Raw genomic sequence first — 25,008 nt, 5'->3', positions numbered from 1 at the left:
ATGAGTGAGCAGTCATGACCGCTGGCTTCGCCTGCAACCAAATATCTAGACAAAATAAAGCAGGCAAACAGGCAAGTCTCCGTCTCTGTCCTACCGATCATCTTTAGCCCAAATAAACAATATTTCTTAAGAAACAATGAGAAAACCTCATGCTTTATAACTGCAGATCTATGTCACATATGAAATTAAAGAGATTTTTGTCACAGGTAATTTATTTTTTTTATCAGTTTTATAGAACCTTATTTTTAGTTAAAAAAAAATACTTGGGTTGGCTACAGATTGACATCAAGGTCTTGTAAGCAAATCCCAAAGATCTGTAGAGAGGGGAAACTATGGATGACTTAAAAATATGCTTTAGACATATATTTTACCTTATTGTTTAGCTGAGCACTAGTATGATTCATTACTCATTTCATTTCAAGAATATTTGTGGTTTTATAAAGTTTTAAGCTACACTAATTTTTCATTATTCCCAGATTTTAAATAATTAATTTGGATCTATTATATTTATGTCTTAGTACCTCAGTCCTTTAAACTGGTTTCATTGTTAGTTTTAATAAAGTCATTTGTTTATTATAACCTCATATTCTTCTATACAAGTTTGGCTTTCCAAACTTATAAGAAAGCAAATTGTTGAGTTACATTTCATATCATCACACCATAAGCTAAAACATTTATGATTTAAAAAAACTCATCTTCATACATACCTGATAAATGTGTGTATGTAAGTGTTGTCTCTTCAGTTTCAGTGATAATGGGTTCATTATGGGTTCATCTTAGGTTATGAAAGATTATCACTGTACGAGGCTGTGATATTTGGCTGTCTGTTGCGTTGCACTATTGCATACACAAGTCTTAGAGTTAATGCGTTCTAATGTGACAAATGATTCAGTTGGTATCTTAGAGGGAAAGTAATTGTCTCTAACACTTATTATATCAAGAGGTTTAACAACAACAGTAACTAAGGTGCAAGAATGTACAAATTAAAGGGCATTAACCTACAAATGTATCTGTTGTGTTTCATCTTTCTGAAAATAAATGTATTGCATAGAGATACATAGTGTGGTGCAAGCTTAAATATGAATTAAAATGCAATAGCTTTTAATAAAAAAATGTTCTTCTGATGAAAATATAAACAGATGTGTGGTATCCAAACCTCAGTAAATTGATTCTAATGTTCATCTCTCCAGGGCCAGACTCAGTTTTGTCTTAGATAACCAAAGGCATGCAAGTGAAACACATAAAATGTTTTTTTTAAATACCCATCTTTATGCCGAGCTTTTTTCTGGAATCAGTCCACAATGCTGGACAGCTGTATTTAATAACTTAGACAAGAACATTGTGATTTTCTTCTGACAGGCTGTGGTTTACTCTTAGCGGACCATCAGAGGAAATGAAACCATCGTTTATAACATCCCACATACTTTGTAAAGAGCTTGTGTTTAAACTTAAAATCCTGAAACAGTGTCTGAGAGAAAAACTTTTGTTGCGTAATTTTCCTGTGAGGGCTGCTGTTTTAATTTAGCTTTAATCTCATACTGATTACAACTGAATAGTTTTCAGAATGAAACATGTATCACTCAAATGTTACTTAGTCTCAGGTAAAACTATGCAAATGTTCTGTTTGCACTGACTTACTCACCTCAGCATGACGAATGCTTGGATTGACTCCAACTGATAGCATTCCAACCAACTTTTTTCAATAACTCAGATCAGAAATGGTTTACCACTTGGAGCCACTCAGACTATGTATAGTGAATTTATCAACCATGACTAGATATTTAAGGGTAAAAAAATAAAAACTAGATTCTGATTTTTATTGGAAGAGCAACGCACCTCGTCTTAGCACAGAAGGTTTTTGTGAACGGCACACCCTTGTGGTGCATACGCAGCCGAAAACTAGATTCTGTCTTGAGAGAAAAGATTGGTGATACTTTCCTCAGAGACAATTTTGTTGATAAAGTGTTTCAGTTTAAAGTAGTTATTTACTTCCAAATATAATATAATTTATTATTACCAAAGTTTTCTGATGATCATGACAAAGCCACTCCTGAGCCTCTTTATGACAAAGGCATGTGCTCCATTAAACGATGAGAGCCATATAAAAATGGGTCTCCCAGAGTTTTGTCTGAAAAGGGATAACACTGTACTTGCTTACCTACATGCTAAACAAACTTGGCTAGCTAAGCCAGGCTGCTTTTAGAACAGATGGGTAAAATTTTATGTGGCCTCAAAAATTTGTTTTCAGATCCCTTAAGAAATTAAGCCTGTTAAAACTGGAACAGACATCTTTTTTGTATTATGCCACCAAAAACGTTCAAACCGAGACATGCACACATGCTAAAAAACATGAGTGAAAGCAAGGCTATTATTAAGGAAGCAGACTGAAAATACAAGCAGAAACAACGCTAGCAAAGACTATGCTGAAACAAATGAAGACAGCTTAATTTAGTTGACTGAGAAAGGCCATTTTTTCTAATGACAGGGAAGTCCAGGAGTTGAGGCTCAGTGAAAGGACGTGTATTGTAGTCCTTTTATTTTTGTGTTGACTTAAAACATCATGAAAAAAAAAGGACTTTATTGTTTTGGTCTGCACGCCAGAAAATAGTTGCTGTGAGGGGAGCCATCTGAGTGGGAGACCTCATGATTGGTCACAGCTGCCTATTCGCTTGCCGAGGACACTTCCTTTTCTGCTAGTTTCTGCAAAGAATAAAGGTTGATGTTGGCCAAATGGGCACCTCATTTGGCACCAAAACCAGCTTAATTTAACTGCAGAGAGGTGCTAAAAGTTCAAAGGAAGCCAAAACGTCTTCATTCAACTGCCCCCTCTAGCTGAGATTTAACATTTGTTAGTTAAGCATTGCTCTCACTGCACTGACATTGGCATGTATAGAGAGAGAAGATGTGTTTACTTTGAGGAGATGAGTTCAGGCTGACTTATCCTCTTCTTGTGGGAACCTGTAATGCTGTCTGATTGCTGGAAAGGAGTGCTGACACTCAGAGGTCTCAGCATTTTGCCTCCGGTCATAGCTCCAAACGGCTGTGACTTACAATAACTCCTTATGAATCACAGACAGTCTAATGTCTAAGTCACTGGATTAACACTCTAAACACCGGATACAGCCGCTGTGGTGAAGCAATGCAAACACACAATCATGACCATTTTCACATTCAGTCAATTAGTGAAAGGAAGGCACAGGGGGGCCGACTACAAGAAGAGGCTTGAGGATGTTTCTTCTCCAGAAAGGAGCACTACATTACAGGCTGAACAAAACAAATACATTGTGATGTTACATCCAGTTCATGGAAGTATTTTTGTACAAATAACATGGAGAGTCCTCCATTTTAAATCATTCTATTAGTGCATTTAGTTGTTTTTTTGTTTGTTTGTTTTTTTAAGACTTTAACCAATGATGTGTTTTTTTCCAACTAATTAATATACACTGGCAAGAAAAGCACAGTTGGGTCTTGAAGTATCAATTTCCATTGCAAGATTTTCTAAAATAAATAGTGCACCGAAGAGAAAAAAATATGTGAATATATTGGTGGATGGCAGCACAAGATAAACAAGAAGGCAGTGATTAGCTGACATTAATAAAGACCTTTGAGAAAGGAACTTAATTGAAAACATGCAAAAAATGAGAAAACAAAAAAATAGAGATGAATATCCTCAAAAGAATTCAGCTTTGAAGAAGCTTATATTTGGTAGGAAAGTTTTTTTCTCTAAAATCTTTCTTATTTTACAAAAAAAAAAAATAACCACAATCTATGGTTTCATACATTAAACACTGACTAGGCCTTTAAAAAAAAATCTGTCTGTAGCCTTTAGTCAGAAAATTGCTGACAGAACCAAAAAGAAATGTCTGGTTAGTGCTGGAATCTGTAATATTTCATCAGCGTGACTGTAGACACTGTCCTCTGTCTGCTTTTTGTGTATTTGTGTAACTATGAAATGTGTGTTCATGTAATTGTAACGCCACTCTACTCCTACGCCAACAAAACAAGCTCTTCTCAACGTCCTGGTAGCCACAACAGTCATCAGGAGCGGAGAACTGATTGCAGTTAACAGTGGAGGGCCTGGACTGTAGACTAAATGTCGATGTTTTAATTACATCTTTGTTATTTTCATTGGAATTGCCCTATCCCACAGAAGACAGAAAAACGCCAGGGAGCTGCAAAGCAGACAGTAATTTTAGTGTGTTCGTCCCACCTCGGTATTGCAAACAAAATACCCTCCAATCAACCACAAAAGCAGCATAATGAAGATGTAAGTTTGTATAGCTGTGCAGGCAGGTGTCTATGCCTGAATATGTGTGTGAACGAAAATGTGTGTTTGCCTATTTGGAGGGAATGAAAGACAGATTTCGATAGCCTTTACTCAGAACAATAGGGCCAATCAGTCTCTTGGATCAAGCCTGATTAAAAGATGCGCTCGCTGTACTCGAGTACATAGCAGAGAGTTGATGGAGGAGTACAATCAAATGCAGACGTATAAAGACTCAACGCTATCATCAATTGTTTTTACAAAGACAGACTGAGTGAACCCCTTGTGCAAGAACAGCCCTGAACAATGAAGAACAAGAAGCCATTTCCCAAAACAATCTAAGTGTTCCATCTTGATGTCCTTGAAAGGCAAGAGCTGAATAACAACTGGCAGTGTAAAATCATGCCATCCTCATTACCCTCTGTGGAACGAAAAGAGAGAAAGAGTGTCGAGCAGGCTAATGAGCTAGTTAAGGTGGCAGTAAATGTCATTCCTCCTCTGGCAGCCCCCGGGCTGCAGTACCCCTGCAGGCCATTACCTGGACAGGGACCCTTAAAGCTTGCATCAGCACTTCCTGTGCAGGATAGAATTCACAACACAGACACACGCACAGACTCTTTCTCTCAGAGGCTAAAGTTAGGTTAGACAGAGGGAGAAGCCACAAATCAAATATATAATATAACATATAGTGCACAGTGGAATTGGTTGCGTTGGAGCTTATTTAGTAGATCCGATTAAAGGGAGTTAAAACAAGTGAATCCCACAATTTGAATTAAATTGAAGAGAAAAGGGGTTTGCATTAAGGAGAGTCCTCAGTGATTTTGTTCTTACATTGACAGAAACTGCAATAAGCAAAGAGCTTTTCTGGCTGCTCTTCCCTCTCATGTTGACTGTTTTTCTTTTTGCAACAATGCTAGCTGCTTGACCAGTTGGTTTGACCTTCAGTAATTTATTCACAAGTACATTTAGTGGGATAATATTTCAAAATTAAATGACTTCACCTTTACCAGAGAGTAAACAAGGACAAGAAATAACAAAGTCCATCGTTTTCAAAGGAATTCATAGAGCACTATGGAGTCAGTTCTGTGTGTAATAAAAATAAATAAAAATACACAAGTCAGTGGTAAACAAATAACCTCAGCATCGGCACTGGATTGAAGTAAAAAATCCCCCCGGGCACGTTTAAAAATGTATATATGTAAATACTCCACTTCGGGTAATAATTAATGTATATATATATATATATATATATATATATATATATATATATATATATATATATATATGCGCTAATACTCAGCAAGGCAAGCTCAGAAAATGCAAAAATAAAAAAGGGAAAAAAAAGTAAAAACTTTTTAATGTTAATTTCTGATATAACGGTTGATAAAAGCATAGTTTTGCCCGGACATTCGATTTCTGAAAGACTTTTTACAAACATGTCTGTCACGTCACATGAAGATTTTGGAAGCAAAATAGGAATTTCTGAGCTGAACCCATTTAAACAATTGTTGCCAGATGTCTGGGAGCTCTAAAATAATAGTTTTGACTTTTGGCAGCTATTTGAAGTTTTAAAATAAAATAATAATGTGTCTACTCAAAGCAATATCAATTTCATGTATTTAGTGTGAAATGTCGCATGACCAGACTCCTTTACTTCCCGCCTGAAATGTTGGAGATAAATGTCTGTTACAAATCTGTACAAGATGAAGTCAAAAACATATTTAAATAAACAAATATAAATAAAATATTTTGAACATATGTTCTTTCAAGTGTCTTCTACTGATATATAAGGAAAATTGTATCGAGTCATTCATCTTTTGATCATAAGAAGAGTGAATGTAAGTGTGGCAACAATTGTTGCCGCTAGCATAATACATAGACAGCACTATGCTGTGTGTCCATAGCTTTGCTGTTTATTCTATACGTCTTGATGATGTTTTATATTTTCAAGGCCTGCAGGAACCTCAGCATGATGTCTCCTACGTCACTGTCATTGCCACAGTTGAAACCTTCCCACGTCTGACCCCCCAAAAGGTATCGCTTTACACAAAGCGTGGCCTATGTCCTGAATTATTACAACAAGATGATGTCACACATGAAACTAGTTTAGGACAGAGCCACAGTGGAACTGGTGGCCTGGTGGAACAGGGACAATTTCCTCCCAGATGCAGATTTGTTCATACTAACATTTTTAACTGATTTTGCCTATTTGATGAAATGACCAAATGAGGTCAAAGGTCACTTGGCACATTGAGACAATGACATCTGCAGGATGTGACATTGAATATTTATGTATCTAAAATATTTCTGAACACTCTTGTAACCACATTTGTAATAATAGGCTGTACATGTCACGATTTTTCTTCTTTTTTCAAACGTATAAATAGGCCAGATTTGTGTTATTTGGACTACCTGTAAAAATCATTGCCAAGTATAAAACCTACATTTTCACAAACATAACCAACATAAAATGTAATAATTCATAAATATGTGTTAGGAAGGGTAAGGGATTGAAATGTATTTGGGATTAAACGGGTTAATTACACAATAAATCCACTTACAGAAATTTCCAGCAATATAAATATAATTTCTTATCTTGATGACATTATTGGGATAAAATGACCTTGTATAACTTAATACCTTTTGAGACCTGGCAATAATTAGCTCAATAACATAATTTAGGAATTAGTAACAGCAATTTTCTGTCTGGAACATGCCGTCTGCTGTTTTAGCCAACGAAATAATTTGCATTTCTGGAGTGGCAAAATGAGATCCTGATCACAAGTGGATACTTGAGATGCTCATAGAAATGGATTTCACTGGCAGGTGTAAAATGATGCTCTGAGCATTGACCGCTTGTTATTGCCAATCATCCAAGACTGATGTTAATGCACAGACTAAAGAGGGTTTAAACTGAAGCAGACTTTTTTTGTTTTTGTCTGATGGTGTAAAGCGCTCTGCACAATTACTGGGATCCCTGGTAAATATGGCTATAAGTGAACCAAACCCCAAGGTGCCACTCTTTGCAGCAGTTTGAGTCTCTTACAATTTCTCTCCTCAACATACACATGGGTTCCTGTCCAGCAACGTAGGTCACAGTTCCAGCTCGTCTGAATTTGTAAATCATAGACTACAGACAAGTTAAGGCGAGCAGCTATTTTCATGTGGCTATTTCTTGATTTTCAAAGAGGAAGACTCAACTGCTTATTGAATAACATTCTCTCTTGCCCTTTCCTATTTAGGAGAGTGGCTAGGAGAAAGAAGCCTCTGTGTCAAGCTAAAGTTAGTTATATCACCAGGAAACCATGTACAAGTGATGAAAGAACCATGAGACTCTGATAACCGAAACGGAGAAGTTAGGTAGAAATGTGTCACAAAGTTATTTTCTAGCACTTCTAGATGTTTTTTTTTAATGTAAGCCACTTAAAAGTAAAATTTCCCTTGCAGACTGGAATTTCCAGAACTTGTCAGTGCAACATCATGTTACTATAACACACAATCCATTTATCTGAAGGCTTTTATACATCTTTGCCAGAATTTCTAACTAGTATGCAGTGCTGAAATACACCTAAAATACATACTTTTTCCTTTGTGGGGCAAAATAGGACCTCAAACATAAACGCAACACTGAAAAGTAAATTCTTGTCACTTTAAATATGCCACCATTGTCCAGTCACACAAGCGTTGCGTTTATTTTCCATCTCCTTTTGTTTGACAGCAAGATGGCGTGCCATGTGGAGCGGGGTCAGCCACGTTGGTGGTCCCTCGAGCACTTAAGGCCCTTTCCTTGCCCAGAACACGAACGTACAGCAAAAATCCAAATTTGAGATCGCCTGTCAAAGTAAAGCACCTTGTGTACAAACACTGGGCATTTTGTGCTCTTTTGCACCTTAAACCTAAATAAACGTGAAATCCTTCACTTGTAAAATAAAAACAGCCCTCCAATTCTCTCTACGGTCTCCAAGCCCCTCAGACAAATAACTGTTCTTTTAAATAAAGCTTGTAGCATCTCTTAATTTAAATACACTCCAGCTCAGCTTCCGGAGGTTCAATCAACCTCTGGGTCCAGCGAGTGAGGTCGAGCTGCTGCCCACATGGTCAGCAGCTGCTGTATCCAGCAGGGATACAGCTTGCTTAGTGGAGTCTGAAGATTGTCAAAGCAACATTGTTATTATTAGTACTTCAAATAGAATGAATACATTAGAAGGAACAGACTAAGAAAATACACTGAGGGAAAAGAAGAGGAAAAGTCTGAAAATAAAGACAAGTAAAACCATGAATGGTTCCAGGATGCTGTAACTTCCTTACAGTAACTGATGCACCTATAGGCACACAACATGGAGTGGAAAATGGAAAATCCAAAAAAGAGCAAAGTCGAGGACAGATAAATTGCAGACAACAAAAGACAAAGAGGTCAGTGTTGTGGAAGAAATGGAGCCTGACATTAAAGTGATGCAGTTCAACTTACACCCTGGAGTCTCACAAAAGCAAGAATGAGAGATCCGGAAAGATGGAACGGATGGAAAAGAATGGGAGGGAAACAATGGGAAGGAGTATAAAAGGAAGTAATGATTAAACAAAAATAGACAGAATCAATGTGGTGGCAATTATTTTTCTTCCCCACTGTTATAAAAGTAAAGAGATGACCTTTGTTTTGTGGCCAGGTAGAAATTTTGCTTACCAGGGAAATCTTTTGTATTGTAGAGTGGATGAGGCCAAATCTGCACAAAGCAGATTAACCTGAACAGATCATAGGACCAGAAAACTGATTTAGATTCACTTCTGTGGATATAATTTAGGATTTTCACTTGAGATTATACATAGAACACATATGTAATAAGTCAAGAGTGGCCAAATTCCAGGAAAAGTTTAAAAATCGTGTTTCACTTTCTGTTGGTCAATCATACAAGTTCAATAATAATAATAAAAAAAAAGGTGAAGGGTTATGAATCCTTTTTCAAGGTATCAGACATGTTTTGTGTCAACTAAGCACAACATGGATTTTAGGGGTTAATCTGAGAAATGCCAGGGTGCCCACAGCTTACAGGCTCTTTAAGCTAAGCAGAGCTGCTGCGTGTGACAGCTTTCTGTTGTTTACATTCAACACTCCTCTGGTTTCCTTTAAAGCGAGAAGCTGCTTGTTATTCTGTCTTTGGAAGAAGCCACTTGTACGTAACGCTGATGTCATTAATTCAATGTGAAATATCCATGCCATGGTATGGAGCAGGTGACATGACAGAGGAATCCACATTGGCATAAATAACCGCTGCAACCACAATAAGTTGCAGTAATGAACCCCATTCTTTTCCTAATGTGCATCTCAGATGCTGATGAAGGAAAAGGAGACTGGACTTGTCATTTCCCTGTTGGGCCCTCAGGAGCCAGGTGTCTCTCTTTAATGGAGGCATGTGGAGACTAACGTAGGTTAATGAGCTCTACAGGCCCCAGAGGAGAGAAGCATTATAGGCTATATGAGATCCCCTCTCATCCCTACATCCCCTCATTTGTGTCGGACCCTGGGAGAGAGCTGAGGTGCAAAGGACAGCGTGGTGGAAAGGATGCAGAGATGCTAGAGAGACAGAGAACAGAGGCAGCCGAGGATTGAGAGAAACATCAGAGCCAAAGAGAAAAGCCAGGTCTGCCAGCCTTTTAAAAACAATTAAGGCCTGGACGAGATTTCCGCTAAAGGCTCCTCTGCCAAGCAAGGCCCAAATGTGGCAGTACAGGGAAAGCTTAGCAAGAGCTGGCCTAATCAGAAACAGACTCTCTACGACAACATTCCAAACCACATAGACACACAGGAAAGTTGACACTTTACATATTAAAGCTTGACAGGGAGGGAACAAAGCCTGTGGTAACAAGAAGTCATAATGAGGGAGGTGCTCAGGGAGTTAGTAAAAGCTTAAAAAAGGAAGAAAAAGACCGGAGCTCAAACGTCTGATGTCCTGTGAGTTATATGGATGTTTGTTGTGCTGTGGTATACAACTTTGGTGCATTCCTCTCTTCAGCAAGCGCTCAGATGTGGTTTTGTCTCTTGTTTAGCTGTCTGTGCCTCCACTCTGAACTTAGAGCAGAACGCCACCAGAGGATGTTGCAATTTTACAATCAAACAATAATAAGTACTTTCATTGATATATTTGGCTTTACAGCAAAATAGTCTTGAAAATAGACAGAGTGGAAATGGAATAAAGCAAAAGAAAATAATTTACGGAATAAGTGTTAAGGAGAAAAAGAAATGCACCAGGTGAAAATGTGTTTGCTGGAAATTGCACCATTATCAGCCTTCATTTGTCAACACTGTTTTTCCCCCTCTAATCAGTGCACTTTTTTAATTAAGTTGTTACTGAACAGAGAACATTCAAAATTAGCAATTGTCAGTATCTATAGTGACTTTGTTGTCCAACCATGAATCAACATGTCTGCATTTAATGGAGGCAGCATTTGAGTGAGTGAAGGCACAATTCCAAGCAGATAACAGGAAGGGTGACTAGAGGACAGTAAAATTGCACTTCTTTATCCTTTTGAGCTTTGACTTCTGTCCGTTATGCAACTCATTGGATATGCACAAGCTGGAAGCCTTTTGGAAATCTCACAGCTGAACTCAGCATTTCCATTCTTCGGCTGATGCATAAAGACGTGGTTAATAATGACTGGTCATGGCAGGTAGAATAGAAAGAAATTTAGAGTATTGTTTTCATACATTTTCTAATTCTTAAAGAAAATTTAAAATCACAAATCAATATTGGCAGGTCACAAACAGAAAATTGGAAATGAGCTACACAATTCTGACTTCTGCATCTACAGAAAATTTATGCAAAATATCGTTACAGAAATGAGAGGCTGTAAGAACAGGAGTGAAAGCGGGGGCAAAGAGGTTTGACCAGGTTTGGGCTCAGAAGCGAGGAGCACACCAAGGTCTGCGGCTCAGCCGAGACTCAGGCAGCCCCACATTCCAGCCATGATCCCGTATAAACCCTGTCTGTTACTGCTGAACTGATATGGAAATAAGGGGCCAGATGGGGGCTTCCACCGGCCTTATAAGGGATTGTGGTTTGGCCTGGATGGATCACGGACGAAAAGCCACTGAAAATGAAAAATACAGCCAAAAAAAGACCAGATTTTTTTTTTTCAACTGAAGAAAATAGAGGAGAAATTTAAAAGAATGTTCAACTAATGAAGTTCCATTCAGAGGTTAGACACACAGCTATGATGGACACGGTCGTAATAACACTCATGGGCTTTTAACGACGCATTTACACCAGTGTTTTTCCAGGGTGGAATAATTATAAATTGTACAAAACTCAAGGGGTTCAGAAAGAAAAAACCTAAGATTTAATTTATTCCTTTTTCTCTCTAACTCACATTGTGCCAAAATCATTCCGAAGGTAAAAGGATTCTTTAGCATTTCACACCTCAAGAGAATGTTTTTTTTTTTTTCTGTTGTTCTCAATCAGCAAGGTTTAACCATAATTATGACAGACCTCTGCTTTGGGCAGAACTGGTCGTTTATTTAAACAGTTGGCTTCTGGCACTGACAAATATTCAGTAGAGTCTAATTTTTCAACGTTGGTGTCACGGCCCGCGATGAAGCAAGTATTAAATCAACATGGGCAGAGTGCGAGCCGACCAGGTGAGAAGTCCCTTCTCCAAAATAAACACATTTCAAGCTCAACTGAAATTTGCCTTTTTGAGAAAAGGTCTTATGGTCAGACATGTCAACATTGATTCTTTTAGACAAAAAGACAAGAACTATGTTTTGAGGAATCAAGAAGAGGCCTTTGCACCAAGTGACAGAGGTCAGGCATGGTGCTGACAGAACTATGTCAAATATCTGTTTTGCTGCCAACTAAATGAAATAATGAATGATATTCAGCTCGATATACCTTGGTGGTGTGGTGGCCTTACTTCTAATGCGCTAATAGGGAAGATAATTATTTTATTAAGCGATTTAAATAACTTTGAAAATGTTTTTCTCTCCTAAATATAATTTTGCAGATAAATTCTACAGCACTAATTTACTTGGCTGTTTAGTAAACTTTCAGTTGAATAAATTTTAAAATGTGTCAAAATTTCAGTTATTCACTGTGAAGCATTCTTCAAGTAGTTAGATGTTTATTTACATTCTTTTATTTTGAAGTTGGTGAAAACTGTTTATGCAACAGTTCTGTTTAATCTCATCACATTCTCATTTTTTCCACGACATAATTTGAAACACAAAATTTACAGGAACAAAACAAATCAAAACACAGACAGAAGAGAACAAGATGATTCGAAAACCAAAATAGCAGATAGGAAAGGACGAAACATTTTACCAGAATTTCACTTGAAATATCAAGAGCAGTGAAGTTCCAGCAAACTGGTAAAGTATAGGATGTTATTGGCATGCAGTTTGAAAATCCAAGTATGCACTGTGTATTGTGCAACTCTTACAATAATTATTTAAATAATAGAAATCAATACATCTTTTCAGAAGATGAGCTTATTTAATTTTAATTTCTATAGAATTCTGATCCATTAGTATATTTTCATGGTCCTTGTTTAATGAAAATGGGATTCTCAAGAGCCCAAAGCATCAACACCACAACTAATGTAACTATGAGATCTAACAGAACTGGAATGATACTATTCATCTTGATACCACTGTTCCAGTGTCCCCAAGGTCCACTTCACTGTAGGAATTTTTCTCTTCTGTCAGAGTGAATAACTTTGTCCTTGGAAGAGACTGCACATGCTGAGAAGCAAGACCCAGACCGCAAATGAAATAAGTTTCCCATGTTAACATCTTAGCCTCACAACACAGCTATTGGTGTTTTCTTTCATTTTACTCCCTTTGTTCTTCCATGTGTTTAGCACTAACAGTCAAGATGTTCAGACAGTGGGAGCCAACAGCCTGCTGAGAAACCCGATCAGCCACGCTAATCTGATCAGCTGCACTTTGTTCGACTGTGTCTTACTTAAAGAGGACGGCGTTCCCAGCGTGGTGTAACCCAAACACCATCCTATCCCCTTTCAGCCCCGGATTCCGAGGAGGCAACTCATTCGTCTAATCTTCTGCACCATCCACATCCACCTCCCCACACCCCCGTCTCTGGCCTCTGATCTGGCTCCCAGCGTCAGACACAGCACACCTCTGCCCAAGTGTTCACCCACCGGCACCCATCAGGGCTTATTAGGGCAAAAACCCATGGCATAAGTGTTTTCTATCCTTAATCAGTTAGAAGGCAAACCCCACCCCTCCTTGCTTACCTTCAGCCTCTTGCATGTGTGTGCATGTCCACAAATTTGTGTGTGATGAAACAGTCTTGAAATCGAATGAAACAATTTTCTGAATGCATGATCAAGGGAGTTTTTGCACACATCTCTCATACAAATAAGTGTGTTATGAATCCATGTGTGTTACAGCAAAGTGAATTATCACCTTGCCATCAACCACAAACTTAAAACCACATACAAGATGTGTGCATATATTAATTACTTAAAGGAGTAAGATGCAGAGCAAATGTAAACAATCCCTATAAACCGGTCTGTCTGGGGTTTTTTTTCCAACTAATTCAATGCCGCAGTCAGCAAATATAGGCCAAGTGCACATGCATACAAATACAAACCACACCTCTTCAATCCACATACCCCACTGAGCAAACAGCTGCTTCTGGCAGCACCAAACTGAGGCTGCCAAAAACACCAAAACACTTATCTGTGAGTGACAGTAGCATATTATTCCCAACAGGAATACTCACTTGGGAGGAATGTTTATGCTAGTGGTGCTGCTCAGTGATTTTATCAAATTATCACTTCTGTGCTTTGAGTGAAAATCCAACCCGACACCATGGGGCACATGTCACCATGGATGGCTAAGTCTCACCCTGGACACGGCCCTGACCCTCATGTTTAGTCAAGTTACCAGCAGCCTGGATATTGTTTTCCCAACCGCTAACCATTACAGTTTAATGAATAACAGCAGTGGCTGCACTGACCTGTGACTGAACGAGGCCTCCAGCTCCTGCACTGTTCTTTGATATGCTGACCTTGTTCATGTTTTCTCAGTGGTCTGGCAAGTTTTTTGGTGATGCAGGTGCTTTTGAAAATTGCATGCAGGAGCTTCCTATTCTTTTAACTTTAAGACATGATAATAATTCACACCTTAGTTGCAACAGATCACACATTTTACTGGAAATAGATAAATTAAGAAATAAACTGTGGAAAGTTGAGCACCGGTTGTGGCATCCAAACCAAAAGAATGACATCAGCAGATTCACAAAGCAACATCTAAGATCTTTTCCACTACATTACAATCCAGAGCTAAGAGTTTGATCATTGTTTTTTCCAATACCAGTTGAATTTTTCTTTCTTTGACTTTGTCTTTGGATTTCTTTGTTTGATTTATCTTCAACTGTGGAAAGATTTTTATTAGATGCTGTTGAAAAAATGCTTCAATCTTTGCAAAAGATGAATATTTCAGTTCTTTTTTGCATCATATGTATAAGGTCAACCATCCATTCATCCATCCCTGGATTGCCCTGTTCAGATTTGTATAGGATCATCAAAAAGTGATCACAACTCTGGACAACATGACAGTCCAACACATAGCAAACAGTGTGATAAGCAACCAACTATGTTTAAACTGAAGCCAATGTAAAGTCCTAATTTGACCAAGTAAGCACAATCATAGATTGTGGAATAAAGAGAGATTATCCACAGAAAACATGTTTGCTCAATTTAATCAACATAGCAAATTTTCAGGGAAGTGTTTACAGTTTCTGACAAGCTATGCAGAGGGATCTGTCCAGTTCCATTAAGACATATTTCCCCAGACTGCTGGTCCGTAAAGACAGAGTTCAGGCTAACGACTTTGTCTCATAAAAGCATAAGGCCGAGACCTGACATACAGCTGTCAGGGGTATCAGATGCCCCGTTGTGTGTTTGCGTGTGGATTGTGTTAAGGGCCAAGAGGTGACGGGCAGGTAAAGGCTGAGTGAGCTGAGATTACTACTGGCTTGAAATATTATCACACGCTATTAGCACTGTATCACTGTTCATTAGGCTGATGGCGAGCTGGAACTCCCTGACAGGCCTGTGGTAAGTAAGAGAGATGAAGGTGGTGGGAACAGGAGAAAGAAACGGGAGATTGGACACTAAAAAAATGTGGAGAAAAAACTGGAGCAAGAGCAAAATCTGGGCAAATGATAAAAGGCGGCTTGTTTCAATCGCTCACTGTCAGAGGGAAGGTTTCAGAGGTGAGTGGCAATTTCAAAGGACAACAGGACAAGGCATGTTAATAAAGTCCTTTATCCAAATTCTGAACATGGTAACCAAATAGCTGCTGAGCGAGGAAACGCACACATCAAAGAAATGGTTTGTGCAGAGCTCATAAAAGCTTCTTGTAAACACTTTGTGATCAGAGAAATGCATTAAACGCCTGTCACAAAGACAAGCATAGCTTTAAGGGAACTGATGGCTGCTGATGTCTTGTATGAAGCAGGGAACAGAAGAGCAGTAAATCTGTCTCACTATCAGATAGAAATATTAGTCGCTGTCACACTCACTTTGCCTTGGCATAGACAACACTTTAGTATATCATCAAAGCCAGAACTGTTCTCGTTTCTGAGATTGAGTGGTGCTATGCAACTTGAAAAGCCACTTGAAATGGAAGCACACACATTTGCAAAGTAGATGAGAGGTTGTTGTTTTGGTTCCTTTGATAATCTACAAACATTATGCATGCCATCAAACACATAAACAATGCATGATGATCTTTTTTTTGTTTTCAACTCGTTGCTAATGAAGATGATTATTAGGTTGCATGGAAAATATGGAAAATTCATCAAGCACTTGAAAAATCTCCCAACCATTGTGGGTCACACTGAGAATTACTGTGCAAGTTTATGAAGTTAGACTTTGCACACACTCTGCTTCCTCCCCTCACTGTCCTTCCCATTCTCCCTTTTTATCTAATTTTAGACCACTCTAGCCAGCAGTAATGAATTGGCTAATCACAGTTATCTGGCTCATTCAAGTGGTTTGTAAAGCAAATCAATAAACTCTGGCAGTGAGCCAGCCATCCACTTTGACAGATGTTGCTCTAATCTATTTCATTTTTTTTTCAATCTTTTCTAAAGATGTTTATTCTCTTCTAGTTTGTTCTTTGTTGTTTTGGGTTTTTTTCTCAGCAAGGTCAACGGAGAAGCTATGGAAGAAAAGATAAAATCCTATGCCAGCTGGCAACTCAGAGCAAAAACGACAACTGCTTTGTAGTTTCAGTGTGACTGAGTGAGAAAGGTACTCTTTAATTGTTGGAAATATAAAATGTTACAGCAACTTTGCTTGTTCTGCCTTTGGCAAAAAAAGACAAAAAATTAAGTTAAAATAAGTAGCAGTGCCAGAAAAACTAAGTTGACCTTTATGATTTAATAGTTTTCAAACCATACAAATAATAATAATCTAACTTGTAAATTGCAAAAATAAAATATATTTAGATTGTGTTCATGTGTGTAATTTCTTTTTAAATCCATACTTGCATCATTTATAGAAACACCATTGTCAAGTGGTGTTTCTAAGTTTGAATGACACAACTTCTACGTTCACTGAGATAAATCACAAAGTCAAGTGCAACAGACCTTGCATTAAAGCAGATCTGCTGCTTTTCATCATCTACAGATCCTAGAGTTTGTGCAAAATGTTTTTTTGCAAAAGTAAAATACAAGGAAAATTTACCTACATTGGATTCAGTCCACAGAAAAATAAACTTCCACTGGATGACAGAAATGTTTATTTTTCTTGTGGTTTTCAGTGGCCAGTCTTTGAGTAAGAGTAACTGTAAAAAAACAATTGGCTAATTAATCCCACTCACGAAGTGAAGTCCAATTATGGGAAGCACTCAACAGGGTAATTTGTTTTACTAATAAAAATAAAAGCCACAACCAATAACATATCTAATAAGTAAAATCTAATGCCTGGCTTGGAGTAAAAATGTCCTGTCTGTGATAGATAATGAATAAGCAGACCACAGCATCTTTACATACTCAGACACCTAAGAGATCCACCCTTTAAAGGCTTCTGGGAATCAATTATGCTTGAATGAATACACGCAACTGCATATCTGTCAGCTAAATTAAGCCTACATGTCTAAAATCCATCTAAAATGTATGCACAGTATAAGTATTTGTCTCTTGTTGTTAGATAATGAAAAACACTTCCTTTGAGACACTGGCAGAGAAAAGAGCAAGCAATTAGAGGAAGTGAAAGGAGAGGGAGACACAGAGAAGCAGAGAGACAGCAACAGAGAGCTGTTTGAATGTGATTAATGAGATCACTGCAGGGTAGGCGGCGTCATTGTAATAGTCTATGCGGGGGGAAAAGCAGGAAAAATAGACTGGGAGAGAGAGTGGGAGACTAAGATGGAGAAAGGAGCAAAAAAGAAGCGGGAATAAAAGCAGGGAAGAAAGGGGAAAAAATAAGAATACATCTGGATGACCAAGTTACATTTAACTCCCTGAGAAGATAGGGAGTAAGAAAGAACGATGCTCAGAAAGCGAGTGAATTTAGCTGGCTGAGGAGTAAAAAAAAAAAAAAGCCAGATATAAAGCTTGGATGAATGGAACGGCAGGGGCTCTCAGTTTTGCACTGGCCTTTTAACAGTGGACTGTTTAGAGAAGCCTGGACCAGGTCTGTCAGATAAAGAGGCTTGTGCTTTAAAGACAGCCATGAAAGGCACAGCCTGCTCCTGCTGCCTTGGGCTGCCGCTGGACACCGCTGCATCTGGTCCAAGGTTAAGATCCCAACAGCAGGGGGTCAAGTGGAGGCTGGGCTCTGAAAAGGTCACGCAGACATCTTGCCAGTTCACAACTCCATGAACAAGTTAGCAATTAGCTAATTCAGGTAATTGTTTCAGGCAAAAAATAACATTTAGCACAAATAACGATCCACCAATGAGGCTTTTACTGACCAGTACTGATTTCTGGTCTTGTCAATTTTTTTTACAAAGTAATAAAAGAAAACTAACACATCTGAATCTAACAAAGTGAAGAGATAAAAAAGATTATACAGAACTCTGAAATAAGATTCTCTTTCTTTCTGATTTGTACAGAAGAAAAAATATGAATTTTCAGATTTTCAGACTGTTCAAGGAAAATTAAATCTGATTGATAGCAAAACTTGTGCTCATATTTACAGGTTCCAATAAATCAAAAATGGCGTGTGACTGAAACGGGCCAGTTTCCTGGATGAACAGGATGATTTGCATTGGACTGGGCAGTGCAATGCAAAGAAAACCCCACAGACAACAACCTTTGTTAAGGAAGATGTTACTAAAGTAAGACGACTCAAAATCAATGAGGTGTGTTTATTATTATTATTATTATTATTATTATTATTATTATTATTATTATTATTATCACTAAGAAGATGTGAGATTTAGGAAGCCATGAAAAAGAAGACTTTCCATGATTTATTGAGACATGACTGTGGTTCATTCAGCTGTAACAGAAGTAACTAGTGTATGACTTAATCATTTTGTCTTTATTTTAAAATGGTGAAAAAATCATGTTCTAGTTCTGTTTATAACTCTGTGAAAGTTGACAGAATATTTCAACTGTTGTTAATTGTAGTATTTAAATTAGAAGACCCTGAATTTGATATTCACAAAATTTGACAAGGACGCAACAAAACAAAACTCTAATCGGTTGTTTTCTGAAACAAGGGTGAAATTGTAACCCTTCCTCTAAGAATTAAGGTGAATCTTCAGGACTTTCCAAATGCCACAATTAATAGATCAATGGTCAATAGAAATCCTGTATGTTAGGTTTTGACCAAGCTTTTAGATTAGGCAACATATTCTTTTCGTGGGCATTCAACATTCTCTCTGAGAGCTACGCGTTGCCTGAGGCCTGAATGATAAAACAAAATATTGACCTCTTTTTGTAGTTTGTGGAAATTTCTCATTAAGTTTAAGCCTCTCTTTGGTAGTGCAGTGAAGTTGTGTTGGGAGGGAAAATGTTTCCTCTAGCAGAAGCAGTTTCTCAAGGCAATGCCAGGCTCCGAGCTACTTGGTGCCAGTGGGCAAACAGATTTCAATGGTAGTTCATTTTGATTTGAATTATCCCTGAAAAACTAGGAGAGTGACTTCTTACAATAGCTGCAAGGAATATCAGGTAGAAAGCTGCTGTTGTAGTTAAAATAATAACTGAATTAATGTAACGTGCCTCTTTATTAATATATTTAAGAAAAACATTAACTAAATTCTATTATTTAGTTAATGTAAGAGTAATTAGGACAAATTTTTCAAACTGTGAGGCAATAATTATTACACAAGCGACTCAGTGAAAAATCATTGTTAGGATAATTGTTAACCAAGTCAACCTGGAGGCACTTGAAATAGTTCCTTTGTTTTGTAATTGTGTGTCTTTTAGTGGCATATTGATTTTAATTCCCCACATACCAGCGATGGCAATCCATGATAATTAATATAATTCAGTTCCTTTAATCTCAGTTGGCTCCAATCCCACGAAAACACACAAACTATCAACTTTTACTGGTGAACAAGGTTCATAATTGCATGTCAGATATATTTATATAATTATGTGTTTACATGGATGTGGGTTGTAGTGGGTTCAGGACACAGAGCTTACAATTGCTCTACTGGAACAAATCTGCTTCCTCTTAGTGCTTTAGCTGCTCCTTGGTAGTAGCTATTTCAGAGTTAACGTTGTTTTTTTGTCGTACTTCTCTACTCTTTTCCCACTGATGCTACTCTCATTACTTTTACATTTACCTCCAACCACCTTTGTCTATCATCTTATAGAAAACAGCTTCAATAAGCCCAAATCCAGAGAACTGGGGAAAACAGTGCAAGTATTATTCCCCATTCCCTCATGACCATCAATGTCGGGCAAAGCCAGGCCACACCAAAGCAGGTGAGCAGCCTCTGGGCTTACAGGCCAGACAGACAGAGGTCTCAGATCATTCCCTCCCGAGTGTGACAAATTTAAGGACTAATTCTCAAAGGCATGTTTGTGGAGTAAAAGAGCATAGACGAGTAAAAGTGAGCTCAGAAGGGGGGTGGTTAGACCACATGTCCACCACCGGGGCTCTGTAGTAGCAGCTGCCGGCTTTTACAAGCCTTTCAAGTCTGTAGCGTTTTATGCCTTATGATCAGCTGCTTCCCTCAGTGTCACTGTTTGCACACCACACACAAACCCTGCTGTTTTTCAGGCCACTGTGGGAGCCATGCAATGGGTCCATGCATCCTCTAATTTGTGAACCAGTTCTACAGGACGTTTGTCCAGTTAAAACACCTGAACCACCCTTTTAAGTCGTCCACATCAGCTGCAGACCATATTATCCAAGCCGCTTCCTGATTATCTATCAGTGCATGATGAAAAGAAAAGCACATCATGTGCAGGAGTACATTTTATTCCCCCATGGTTTATTGCAGTAACACTTCAAAATTAAACAGACACATGCTACGTTTCCATCAAACTGTCACATGAATTTTAAGCAAACCTTTGAAATGTAGCAAAAATAAAAAATAATGTGAATCAACCAGGTTATAGAAAGCATAATTTCATCAGATGTTGATAAAGGCAACTTCATAAAGAGTTACACATAAAAAGGTTGATAGAATGAGAGTTAAAGATGCAGATTTATGGATAAATACCTAGTCAATATTATATTGTGTAGTCAATCCTTAAAATTCACTGCGTTCAAAAAAATATCAGTAGAAAATAAGGAACATACCAGTCAGGAAACACTGCTGTGTGGGAATGTGTCTGCTTTGGCCGCATCTAAACTAGATTATACTAGATTAAAGCAACCCCATGTTTTCCTGGAACTCCAAGATGGCTTCAAACATCACTGGATCACAGGACTTTGGAAAACCTAATTTTAACGCTAATGCAAGGATGGCTACACTTAATATCTGTCACAGTGATCCGGTAACATGTATTGGATCTTCTTTACAATGTTTCTGAACAACCTGCTGAATTTCCTTATAAATATGTAAGATTTTTCTCATTTTCTCCACGAGGTACAGCCTTATGTGAAGGTAGAAACACCAACATGACAGCATACAGGGGAAGTGTGTCTCTGTACAGAGTACTACACACCAGATTATGCTGCTTTGTGCAGTAAGTTTACCCCGGCGTAGTCTTCCATATGCAGAAGAATTGGGCATACAAAATACAAACTGAGTCGTTTTTAGTGATCACTCAGACCTGATCGACAAATTCTCAAAAGCCTGAATTTGTTTCTTATTTTAAATCAATGTTATGAAACCTATTAGTTGTTGCTAATGTTTCATCTGCCTCTTCCTCGCTAAACATAGTGCCATATATCTTTATAAATATATTGTGAAGGTCCCTCCAGTACCCAGCTACAGTCTGGCACATTTTTAATGCTGTGTTGCTACTTTAGGACAGAGTAAAGGAAGCTTTAGCCACCCATCTAAGACATAAGTTTGAAAATCAGGTTTTGGTAAATGGTGTAAAAAGCCATTGACGTTAAACTCTAAAAATCAACACTAAACAGTGGAAACCTCTGGTGTGAGCCATCCAACACCTACAAGACAGCCTTGACTCTCATCCCCAGGCAGTTTCACAACCTTTCACACTTTGAAACATGGGACCACAACATCCCCCATTGCTGGTCAGGTTGATAAACAACTCAAGGGTGATAACAACCAAAACAACCGTAAAGACTGGTACGAGGGTGGGTGGGTCTCACATGTGACTTTAACAACTTGCAAAGTGGTGAAGCCCCAACAACACTTCAATCCCCAGAACTCAGAACTGAGGAAGCAGATAAGAAACCGATATAAATAAAGGTGCATTTAAAGAGTTAATAAAATTTACATATGCTAGCTTTCAATTGCCTTCATTTCTATATTTCTGTTGCAAGGGGATCTTCTGCTGAAAGCCAATCCCAACCAGAACTTTCAATTTTATTCAATACCAGCTTTCAAATGCCTGCAGTATGACTGTGTTTTTGCTCTATGAGGGGTTTTAGACATGATTGCTAAAACTAGGCATCCTCAGTCAGACAAAGGAATACAATCACCTTATGGCCTCCACACATGACCTCAGACTGCCACTGTTGCTGCCCTGAATTTGGTTCACAGACTGAGTATTATCGTTTCCTGCCATCAGTCTGACTGCATACATATTCTCCTCACCTTAGTTTCCGCTTCTACCTCCCTTAACCCTTCATCGTCACCCCCAAAAGCCTGACACAGACAGCGCTATCCGCCAACACCATCCCGCATGCCTCACCATGCTTCAGCAACGCTCAGGAAAACAGCAGAATATACGAGAGTCGGCCTTCAGGGAGAACGAGTTTGAGGGCGGGAAGGAGGAGTGGGATTGAATGGGGAAGCAATAAACGGAAGGATGGGGAGAGGGCAACTTTGGGATGGGAGCCAATCCAATTACAAGAAGCGGTGCAATCCTAGTTTCTCTGGCGGCACTAAATTCACATTTCAGTGGTCTCCTTCGCTTTCCCTCCCCCAATGCCTTCTTCCTTTCTCCATCACTGCTTCTTTCTGCTACTTATTTCTATACATATATATATAAATATTTATAAGTATATTTGTATATTTTAGGTCAAACTCCTGTCACACTACTCCTTTTCCCCAGCTGCATTACTTTCTTGGTTGCATGAAAGCATGTATAGGATTGTGTCACCAGCAAAGCATCAAAGCTTGCCACCCAAGCTGTGTCATGCTCAGATCAGCAGGAAGCCTGAAGCATCCTACTTCATCTGTGTCTCTCACAATGCTCTGCATCATCCTTCTGCGAAAAGGCTGCAACCAAAGATCACCACATACATCACCCCTGCCTCTGGAGACAAAGGCAGTGAATGGATAATCCTCAAAGCATAAAAAAACACTTCGGGCACAAAGGCACACTCTGCCATTATGCAAACTTCTTGATTTTTACATAACTATTCAAACAGAGATGCACCAATCAATTGACCAGATCAGTTTTTTGTTGATTTGCTCTGTGAAAATGAAAAAATAAAAATAAATAAAAAACTGATGTTTTTCTTACTCATTGAGTGCATCAACCAACTGCAAGCAGTATGTTGCAATTTTTAATTAAAATAGACAGAGGTTTATAATTTAACAATGCATAAGTGGGAGTTAGTTATGCAAGTCCTTAAGTTTCTGTTGGTGACAAAGTTAATACCTTTATCCTTGCAGCACATTTTTCCTTTGTTGTGTTGCACTGTTTAAAACAAAAAGAAGAATTCACAATCCGTCAAATTTGGAAACAGCCGGTCAAATCTCAAAGAAAACCAGGAATTAAGATCACCACATACATCACCCCTGCCTCTGGAGACAAAGGCAGTCAAAGGCAGTTTAAAAAGTAAACCTTTATTTGTTCATGCTGCCACATAAAACCACACAGAGGAAGGCTGGTTATGGTAATCCTTTTTTTTTTCATGCACATCAGGAGAACAGTCAGAACTGGTCAAAGCACAAGCTTCCATGCAAATAATGGCTTCACCTTGACCAAGATTCTACCTGCATGAAAATGAGGCTGGTGCAGTTGCTTTTCTAGTCAAATGTAAAAGCAAGTTAGATTCAGAGAATGGGGATAGTTCAATGAATAACAAGCCTTTGGATCTTAAGCGATGAGAGTGCAGTTCAATTTCTTAACAATTTAACACTCTCCTGTGCACAGCTTAGAAAAAAATATATATTTTGTACTACAAGCATTGAAATAAAATCTTTGTTTAGGAACATTAAAGTTGATCAGAGTCTAAACTTTTCTCATTTTCTCATCTAGTGACTCTTTGTATGTGTCCTACCAGGATTATGGTGCTCTGCGCATTGGACTGTGCTGCTTTTTTTTGTCTACGAGCTCCTCTCATATCCTGGTTAATTCCTTCTTCAGCTTGCCGTTACTGTGGCTACAGTCACGGCTGTGTGAGAAGCAATTTGAGTACGTACACAGCAGCAGCAGCTCGCTTGTCTTTTTTAGCATGGATTTTCAGAGATCAGGGCAGATGATACAGAAATGGAAAAGTGGGGAAGCGAAAGGCAGCCACAGGCAAAAGTGTGGAAGGAAACACAGAGATGAAACAATATCTGAACAATCTTTTCTGCCTTTTCTAATTTAGTTAAATAAAGGAGAGGCAATAGATCTTTAAACGGCTCAAACAGTGGATTACATCAAATGATCTTGTTTCAGTCTCAATGCAACCACCACAGTGTAATCTGTTAACACATTAAATTGGAAGCAAAATAACTGACTGGCTGCACTGTGGAGAAGACGGTAACTTTGTTGTTTTGCAGCAAGAAGCTCCTGGGTTCAAATTCCTGTCGGTGGTCTTTCTGCATGGCGTTTGCCTCTTTTTCTGTGCTTGAATGGGTTTTCCCTCACTACTCCAGTTTCCTTCGACAGTCAAAATGGTTTCTCTAAATTGGGTGAAAGTGTATGTGTATGTGCATGATTGCATGTCTGTGTGGGTCTATGTTGCCCAGGTGACCTGTCCAGGATGTACCTGCGAAAGGTACTTCAATAATCAGATTATTGAAGTTTATGTTGGGTAAACTTCAATACCCAATCAACAATGTGGGAATTGGTGATCAATGGATGGACGGATGGATTATTCAAAATTTATTTTATTTTTTTTTTTAAACAGAACAATTTTGCAATACATTCATTCCTTTTGTCATTTAATAAAAGTTTCACTTTGTCTCACAGACTGAGAAAACAGTTTTCATGTGGAAAATGTTTTTTTTTTTTTTT

General features: G+C 38.4%; 1 protein-coding gene across 3 annotated transcripts in view; it reads right to left on the bottom strand.

The window, feature by feature from the left end:
• plxna2 (plexin A2) overlaps nt 1–25,008 on the bottom strand; it is a 200,909-nt gene that overhangs the window by 135,181 nt on the left and 40,720 nt on the right. The gene's annotated exons all lie outside the window — the stretch shown is intronic.

This window comes from Poeciliopsis prolifica, unplaced genomic scaffold (genome assembly GCF_027474105.1).
Source record: "Poeciliopsis prolifica strain line A6 unplaced genomic scaffold, Auburn_PproV2 SCAFFOLD046, whole genome shotgun sequence".
In the NCBI taxonomy this organism is placed as follows: Eukaryota; Metazoa; Chordata; class Actinopteri; order Cyprinodontiformes; family Poeciliidae; genus Poeciliopsis; species Poeciliopsis prolifica.
Note: the sequence above shows the minus strand (reverse complement) of the source record. Positions and strands in the feature narration are given on the sequence as shown.